We start from the raw sequence: 10,085 nt of genomic DNA, 5'->3' as shown, positions 1-10,085 counted from the left end.
AAGGTGTAACAATCCCGGGATGACCAAAAATACTAGTCATACAATTTCCGTATATGGAAAAATGCTAGTCATACACTTTCCATACAATTCCATACGTACAGAAAATTGTATGAAGTCTCTATGATAAGCTTTTTTCCATATATGGAAATTGTATGACCAGCATTTTTCCATAAACCAAAAATATTGATTTCTTACATTTTAATTTCTCAAAATTTTTTGGTTGTGTTCGTAACCAAACACAAATGACATAAGCCTTGATTACTCAAACGTAGTAACCAACGGTTTAGCAGTCTCGCATTAAAAATGCATTGGAAACAGCCTGATATGTGTTACTTCTGTAATGAACTTTTAAATTTTGGCAATAATTTTCAAAGATGATTATTTCTAATATTAGTATATCCAGGACTACGTTATACACACAAAAAATTAAATTTTGCATGCAAAATTTTTTTTTTTCAAAAAATGTTTGTTCGAATACGCGGTTGAAAAAAAACACAAAAAATTTTTGGGGGCAATTTTAAAAATACTTTTTGTCGTCGCCATCAAAAAAATGCTAGTCATACAATTTCCATATATGGAAATCGTATGACAAGTGTTTTTTTTTCAGAAAACAAAAATAAAAAAAGTCAAAGTTTTTAGTCGTAGCAGCCCAAAAAACGCTTAACTGTTTTGCCAGCAGTTGAAATGATTGTTCAAAGCTTTTTTTTTCACAAAAAAATTTTTAAAAAAATTTCTAATCATACAATTTCCATATATTAGCATTTTTTTCATACCATTTTTTTCCTTTTTTTCATGAAGAGATACCAATTTCGATACCAAAACAACTATAGTATACCTTTGAAATTCGATTAAACTCATTTTGCAAAATAAATGAAACTTGTATGACTAGCATTTTTCCATAGACTAAGTGTATGAAATTGTATGATTAGCATTTTTGGTCTATGGAGGTCAACCCGGGATAAAACGAGGTGATCAAAAAATTACTTTGCAAGCGGGGAGAAGGAAAAAGAGCCGCTTGTATCATTAGCGTATGTTGAGATGATTTAAAAAAAAACATTTTTTTTTTTAATTTTAACAGTTTTCTTCAGAAAAATTTCAAATTTTTAGCTTGAAGAACTTGACGGAGTTTTTGCATCGTTATTTTGAGCACAGCATTGAAGTTTAATTCACCTGCGATCGTTTTTTGTAAGATAATGGAGATTTAAAAATTGCCAATGTTGCAAAATTGTAACATTTAACGCGCGATATATTCAATAATATTAACGGGTAGGCGGAGATTTAATAAGTATAAGAAATTTTTTCAATCTGAGGCATTGTATATGATCTATTTAATACGTTGTCTTACGCGAAATAGACTTTCGAAATAGAGCGTTTGGGGGGATGTTTATTACGAAAACTTAAAATAAGTATTTAATTTTTTCCCCGAAATTTTGATCAATTTGTTCTAATTTCAAATAGAAACAGAAACATGAATTATTTTATTGAACTCACAAAGTGTGACGCCGCCGCCACCACAAAATAAATATGTTTTTAATCCCTTGCAAAATGAAGGGAAATGCTATTGGAATAATTCGTATAACGTTTTAAGCATTGAGAATTGAAACGACTATTCTCGTTCAATGCGAATAATAACGATTCCTCTCGTAAAATACGAGCATACGAAACATTCTTCTCGTAAAAAACGAAAGTACGAATAAAAAATACGAAATTAAGAAGTAATTTCTCATTTGATACGAAAAATGGTACGATTTCCCATCTGAGTATAAATGGAAGCTCAAAACTACGGAATTCATTCCCAACAATATCTCTTCTAACACCAACACCACTCTCTTCAACCACCCCAACCATTCTCTAAAATAATATCCATTCTCAGTAAAAATGTGTCTAATCTCACCGTTAAAATAGATATTGAGTCAAAAGCCAATTTCAGTAAATTCATACTAACTTCTTTTCTAATAAAATTTTTCTCAGCGAATTTTAGATTTTCTTTCTAAGCTAGAAAGTAGAAAGGACCCTTTATTCCTAGCAAGCGTTTTGTCCGACGTGTATAGTTTTGCTAGCGTAATAAATTTACGCTTATATCAGGCAGTTTGAATTATTATTCATTGAAAACCAACATGATCTTCTATGTATCAATGAATATAATGATGACTATACTAAGATTCCAAAAATTTGCTTACCTATCTCCCTAGTACTAAACTGCTTTGAGTTAGCTCATAAGTATCCTCTTAACGGTCATCACGGTGAAACAAAAACTTTGGAAATAATCAAAAGATTTTTCTATTGGCCCGGACTCTATAAATGGGTCAACATGCTTCTTCATGATTGCCTAGAATGTCAAAAAAATAAGCCTAAACGGAAAGACCTGAATGAAGCTCCCTTACAATAATGGGGACAATTAGAAACAACCCCGATGAAAACGATCCACATTGACCATGAAGGTCCACTCAGACCATCAAGTCACGGCAAAACTTTTGCTTAGTTGTGATAGATGCCTTCTCTAGAGATCTTCAAGTATATCCATGCACCCATGCAGACTCTAAGGAAACAGTTAAGCTCTTAGAGAAATACATCACAACATTTGGTATTCCACAACAAAATATTCATGATGATGGCAGTGCATTCATGAGTAATGACTTTGCTCATTGGTCCTCTGAATTGGGAATAACCCTGAAACCAAGAACTACATACTCGCCTTGGACTAACGGAAAAGTCGAAGTCCAGAATAAACATTTAACCCAGTACTTTCGACATTTCTCGAGTACCTCAGGCTCAAACTGGTCTGAGTTAACAAATAAGTTTGCTTTTGCACATAACACCGCCAATAATTCAAGTACAGGTTACACTCCATATGAGATTGTCTTTGGCATAAAACCTCAGGTTCCCCTTAGCCTTAAATTAGGCCTCTACCGCGACCAAAACAAAATCTGTACCTCTGAATTTTGCGCTGTTCTCGAAAATCATGCTGATACCGAGCATAAGTCAAACAATGAGACCATAGATAGATTTCTAAAAAATCAAATTTCCGCCAAAATACTGAAAGGGAAAACGAGTTTAAGTTGATTTATAGTAATACCTATACCCATTGCCGCCGCATCACTAATAAGGCCCACACGTTCCGAAATCAATTTAAATTAGGACGGCCAATAAAAGAAGGCACAAAATGTTACTAGAATATAGATCCAAACCACTATTGAAATCACAAAAGCTTTTGAGTTTAAGATCTGGACCTTATACCGTAATTGAAAAAATCACGGAAGTTACGTACGGAATTCAAAATGATTTCACTAAAGAGAAAAAGATTGTCCACCGCAATCATATTGTTGAATACTTTCCTAAAGAACAACAAACTCCCAAACTACTACAAGAGTACTCTAGTGATTTATTTTCAAGTGATTTTTATGATCATATAACAAATCAACAAATCAACTCTTTCAATAAAACTAAGCAGGTTGAAAATCTACAATACCAGTTTCTGCCAGTAGTCAACATTGGTTTCCAGCAAATGACTGATCATAACCCTACAAATGAGGATCAAAATAAAACCATTGTACATGAACAATCATTGGATTCAGAAAGAGAAACCATGCATCTAAGAACTTTGTTCGATGCAACTCCGATTGACCAGAATCTTAGACCTATTCGAAGTTCAACTCCCTTTTCTGTTGATAAAACCCCTAATCCTTCTACTAGTCAATCTAGTAGTTATGGCCACCGCCGCCTACCTAGCCGCAGTATAAGTCCTAATACTAGTCTCGCAAATGACTTTGGCCGCCGCCACCAAAATATATTAACACAATATAATACTCCCCGTCCTCCTGATTTCCCTCGTTTATCTGAATCATCAGAAAGCTTTACTGATGGAAAAAATATCCCTCATAGCTCCCAGGAAAGCTTCTATGAGAACACTCGATCCGCACCTGGATCACTTTCCGAATCCAAAAGACCTAAGCGGACAAATCGTCCTGCAAACTTCTATGGAACTACAATTCCATCTAGTAAAATTGGCAAATTTAAAAAGAAATAATAAACAGCAACTATTTATTTGGCCAAAACTAAAATTTGTTTAACATTCTTTTTTACTGGCCTTTTCTTTTCTCTTTTGTTTGTAAAACAAACCACAAAAACACCAAAAATAAACATATATACAAACAGATTTTAAAATAGTTTTTGTAAAGGTTAGACTTTATATCCGTAAAGGATTTGATCAGTTTAACAGCCGCCATCTTCTCAAGAGAATTTTTAGCGGCCCTACTCAGGCTCCTCACTGCAAACTGCAGCACTGAATAAGGCCGCCACCAAGCTTGATAGATTTCTTCTAACATAATGTCCAGCTCTATTTTTTTGAAATCTTCTTCTGTTTCTGGTCTTCTGAAGAATTTTTCTTGAAACTAAAACAAATTTATATACTCTTTCTATGTTGCCATGTCACTTAAATTAAAAAAAAATTATTTTTTATTTTTAGGTGTATTGTAAAAGAAACTTACATCCTCTCCAAAGAATAAGGACAAAAAGTCCAGTGTTTCTTTTGAGACCACATTGTCTCCACTCCATGGACTCCACAGTTTCTTGGCAAGAAACTTACTCTGAGTTGAGCCCAACTCGAACAATTCACCGGCATTTAGTACCGGATACTTCCAAATAAAATTCCGGTCCATAAAACATAAACTCCATCGGTGTCAAATTTAACCTTTTCTCCACTAGCCCATCGTAAATTGCCACCCTCCTCTCAACTTCCTTGTCCTCCAGCAAGGCTTTATGTTTAAAGTTTAACTCGTCTCGTAAATTCAAAAATTTCTCCGTGAAATCCACCAGATTGTCTTCATGCTCAATGTAATCCATTTTGAGCGATAAAATTTTTTAAAATAGTAGGATTACAGATCAAGTTTAACAGAAAGCAAATAAATGATGTTGCTTTTAGTTCTCTTTTAATTTTCATTTTTTCCTCCTCCATTAGGGAAGGGGAATGCAGTTGTTAAAAATTAACAACAGCATAAACGAATAAAAATCTTTTCACTGCTAGATCTCAACAAATCAAAACTAAGTGGAAAACCACGACATTAAACAAGAATGGAAAAAACCACAACATTACAAAACGAATGCCGAAGGAAATACGAATTCAAACGAGAGACGCCGAATAACAACGGCCAATCAGAGCTTAGAAATGCAAAAAAGCAAAAACAGCCTTTAAAAACTAACTGATATACAGTTATTTTCATTCATGCTCAATTCCACATCTTGCATCCTAAACCTCCTCTCTCTCCAAAAAATAAATCTGCTGATTTCCTCAACAAAAATAAAAATCTAACTCAGATTTCCCATCAAAATATCCACAAAATGACAAATCCAAATAGTGAACTAGAGGAAAGTGAACTAATGGACCAAGATCCTGTTCTAACCACTCTCGAGGAAATGCTTAAAGTGAGTACTTTTAAAAATGTTTTTGCTATCATTCACCTCCAAAAAATAAATTTGCAAAAAATTTATTTGGTTGGTCTATTAACTCTAATAATTTTTTCGAATCAAACCTCAGCATTTGATCCGAAAGAACAATTGTATGCAAATGCTGCAAATAATCTTCGGGTTGCTCATTATGATTGTCAATTAATGACTTTTAACAAAATGTTCTCTCTAATTAAAGTAGCACCTTGCAAAGTCCAACCAAAAAATATTAATGTAACCCATGCTTATCTTACTCTTTATCAGAGACATTATCGCACAAAAGTAAATGCGACAATGTGTCGACTCAAACACCAATCAATCCGTTGGTTCTGCGATTCTTTTGATTCGAGTGGTATCGACGCTCGACAAAATATAATCACTACTGATCTCCATTTATCTGCCGATCAATGTAAATCGGCCGCCGACAGAGGCTATCTTAACCTAGGCTATGCTAGTATTGAAATATTCCTTTCAAATTTAAAGTTAAAACAGTAACTAATGCCCATGTTTGCAAAGTTGACGGCGAACATCATAATGAATGTGATGGCCGTTCTTGGATTAAACTGGACACTTTTGAAACTCTGATGCAAAATGTAACTCTGACTGTTAACCTCAAAAATGGAACAGTCAATAATTGGCAAAACATTCCTTTGCCCTGTCCAGTGTCTACAAATGGACGTGAAACAACGTCCTTAGACGCTTTTGCTTATACTTGGGAAGAACCCAAAAATTGAATTTTCACTGTTTTAAACAGATTTCCGGCTAAAATGATTCAAAACGAAGACTCATACTATATAATTAAAGGCAATTCTAGCCCGTCTATTCATTCTACCCAAACAAGGGTTTCTCAAAAATTCATGCTACAGGTGAAGAATAAACCGCAATCTCTTTGTGGTCATCCCAGAATAGTGTATCCAACATCATATGATTCACTTTTTATTCCATACACTGACGGTTTCAATATGGATACTGGAATCCAAGTTAAACCAACCCCAGAAACGGGAACTATTCATAATGCCGGCCAACCAAATTCTACTTTTCTCACAACAAGTGATGATTTGCCGCCACTCAAATTCTCAATTAGTCAAATTGACTACGAAGCTCATATAGGAACCAAATTGGACTATATTCTTTTTAATAGCTTCTACATGCTCAGAGCGGCCGAGTTAGCCTTTCTGCAAAATCAATGTGAGCTAGAACGATCGTCAATATTAAATACTCTAATGCTTTCACTTGAAAATCCACGTTTGGCTGGCTACATTTTAACTCAGAACCGCTCTATGTTCTTAGAGACCAATGGCAATGTTGCCTGGCTCTACCATTGTCTGAAATTTTATTCACCTTTGCAATTAATGGATGAATGCTATAATCGCATTCCCATTATGTATAAGGAAAACATTCGATTTGTCGATCCAATTAAGCGACAAATTTTTCAGTCGGCAGATCTACAAGACTGTTCAAACAAACATTTAAATGTCTTTCAACTAGATGTTGATGATGATAAGTCCTGGATTGAATCAACCCCTCAAATTACAAGGGTTACAGGACCATATCTCTTTAAACCAAAAGAGATAGTTCAACAGATTAAGCATTCTTTAGCCTCTAGTCAAGGTACTTCAATCTACACATATGCTCAAATGCAAAAATTCTGGAATATGATTTCCGATAATTCAGAGATGAAAGGAATACTGCAAAAAGTATCCAGGTCCTTTCTAAACGCCCAAAAAATTTTTTTCACGGATTCATATAGCCCACTAGGCTCTTCTCAAACAATTTATTTGGAATATCTCATCTCTCAAAACTTTTGGACAAACGAATACACCCGTATATTCGGGAAAGTACAATACTATTTAGAAAAATGCAGAATAGTCTTTGCCTCTTTTCTATTTGTGAAGTTCGTACTAGATTGCCTAGCATTCATAATAAAGGCTATGCATATTCACAAAATCACCGGCCGCTCACTACACTTTGGCAAAGTATTGCTTGCCGCCTCATACAATATACTTTTCACTTCCATAGTGACCTCAATTTTCACTCAAGATGAGCGAACTGAAAAATTAGAACAAGAATGTGATCAGAATATACAAGCCCCTCTTTTAGAGGAAATTGATAAAATCAACCAGGATCGCATGTATCCTCACATCCAATTAACAAGTTTCGACAGAAGAAATCAAAACTTGGATCACCCAACAAACCCAGTCTAATAAAAAAATTCTACTGTTCTAGGATATACCAACAGGTTTCAAAATACCCCTGGTTCCCTCAAATTCCAGAATTGAAAAGCGAACCCAGATTGTAAGACCATATAAGATACTAACGGCAAATACGCCGGTATCAACTTCTCAATATCCAATGACCATTAGGCGACAGCCCTTACACCCCACTGAATTAAATACTAAATTACATATTCAGTTAAAAAGGGAACGGTACATTAATTCTAACAGTAATCCCGGCTTCGATATGGATCTCAATTATGCTTCGAATCCATTAATCAACCGTTTTAAATTAGAAGCCTATCACCCCATAAAAAAATGCTCCATAACTAATTCCCTTCTTGAGTATCAAAAAATCTATGTCCCAGCAAAAAATTTGACAGCAAAATTACAAACCCCCCAGTTGGATGACTATACTGAACAAATTCAGCGCAGTCATATAAATGAAACGCATCAAATCTGGGAGCTAAAAAAGCAAATCCATAATTTGAAAACAAAAAATCACCAACTTATAGCTCGGTTGGAAGGAAAATTATAAAAATTCATCCTTTCATTTAAACATTTATTCTTTCATTTTATTTAGCTATGTAGTATAGCTAATAATTTTGCTTTCTCAACAATTTTGATTTTTATAAAAAACAAAAAAAAACAAATTACACCCTTTTGTATGAACCAGTCCTCCCCTTATTAATCATATGGACACCCACTTCACATACTACAGGACGAAAAGGAAACTTCGAGAAAAGAATGTTCAAGGAATGATAATATTAAACTGACCTGCAATTTTTTGAGAAACAAATAATTTTGATGTATTTAATTTTATAGATAAATCTCTTGGTTGTGTAAACTCTATTTTGATTTATAAATGTAACTGATGTATTTATATTCATTCAAGCCTGACTCAAAGTATCAGATGTTCAAAAACATCTGCTACCTATCTTTACCAACAAACTATTGAACAAACTTCATGAGATTGAAAGAAAAAGTTTTGATCGATCAACAATTACCCTACTATTCAAGTGAAAGTAAAAATGAAAGTTTTAGTTTTTTTCCTCTCCAAATAGGAGGATGGATATGTTCTGATTTCAAATCGAAACAGAAACATGAATTATTTTATTGAGCTCACAAAGTGTGACGCCGCCGCCACCACAAAATAAATATGTTTTTATTCCCTTGCAAAAGGAAGGGAAATGCTATTAGATTAATTCGTATAACGTTTTAAGCATTGAGAATTGAAACGACTATTCTCGTTCAATGCGAATAATAACGATTCCTCTCGTAAAATATGAGCATACGAAACATTCTTCTCGTAAAAAACGAAAGTACGAATAGAGAATACAAAGTTAAGAAATAACATCTCATTTGATACGAAAAGTGGTACGATTTCCCATCTGAGTATAAATAGAGGCTCAAAACTACGGGAATTCATTCCCAACAATATCTCTTCTAACACCAACACCACTCTCTTCAACCACCCCAACCATTCTCTAAAATAATATCCATTGTCAGTAAAAATATCTCTTCTCACCGTTAAAATAGATATTGAGTCAAAAGGCAACTTGCAGTAAATTCATACTAACTTCTTTTCTAATAAAATATTTCTCAGCGAATTTTAGATTTACTTTCTAAGATAGAAAGTAGAAAGGACCCTTTATTCCTAGCAAGCGTTTTGTCCGACGTATATAGTTTTGCTAGCGTAATAAATTTCTAAAGCGAACAATAGTCCACAGAAATTAAAAGGCAATAGGAACACAGTGACACTGATGATTGTAAGGCTATGAATTAAAAGTTTTAAAATTGTAATAAAAAAGAGAAGTAAAAAGATTAAGTTTTACAAATACCTTGATTATTGTCTATTTTAAATTTTTTAACGTGTCTATCTTCCCAAGTGGCCTTGCACTTCAATATTTGATATCTGTGTATTGTTTTCCCTCAAGTTTTTTTCGTTTGTCTTGCTCTTTGCAGTGTTAACTGATTGGTGTTGTTTATTTTTTCCGTGCTCTATTCAGGCGGGATGTTTTCTAGTGCTCATTGAGTCTGGTGCATTATGTGAGATGATTTTGCATGATTGACTAAATCGCTGAAATTTGATTTAAAAAATAGAGTAAATGCGCTTGATTACCAATGATTAAGTGATGCAGACAATTAGTTAACCTATTAGCTCCAAGGCCTATAAGAATGCTTCACATGATAATCGTCAAGAAAGGAAAACAAAAAAATCTGAGATACACTAGTTGATAAAACTAAGCGCAAGTTCAGAATTTCACTCTTTGAAATGTCCATTTTGGACAAGGTTTATTTCGAATTTCACCTAGACTTTTTTTTACATAGACCAAGAGCAAATGATCAAAGCTACCCTCTTTGAAACTATCAAATTTTGATTTCAAAGACTTGCCAATTAAATTTGGGTCTGAAAATTGTAGATTCCCT

The 10,085-nt window shown here is 34.0% G+C and overlaps 1 protein-coding gene across 2 annotated transcripts in view; it reads right to left on the bottom strand.

Annotated features, from left to right (window-relative positions):
- The window catches only part of LOC134851311 (uncharacterized), a 247,743-nt gene that overhangs the window by 122,222 nt on the left and 115,436 nt on the right, over nt 1-10,085 (bottom strand). The window contains exon 1 of one of the 2 annotated variants that reach the window (XM_063867340.1): nt 1,277-1,287. The exons of the other annotated variant lie outside the window; for it this stretch is intronic. The gene's annotated coding sequence lies outside the window, so the exon portion shown is untranslated. Of the gene's footprint in view, nt 1-1,276; nt 1,288-10,085 lie in introns of those variants that run through there. 2 annotated transcript variants of the gene reach the window in all.

The sequence above is a fragment of the Symsagittifera roscoffensis genome, chromosome 7 (genome assembly GCF_963678635.1).
Source record: "Symsagittifera roscoffensis chromosome 7, txSymRosc1.1, whole genome shotgun sequence".
Taxonomy (NCBI): Eukaryota; Metazoa; Xenacoelomorpha; order Acoela; family Convolutidae; genus Symsagittifera; species Symsagittifera roscoffensis.
This window is presented reverse-complemented; position numbering and strand designations above follow the sequence as displayed.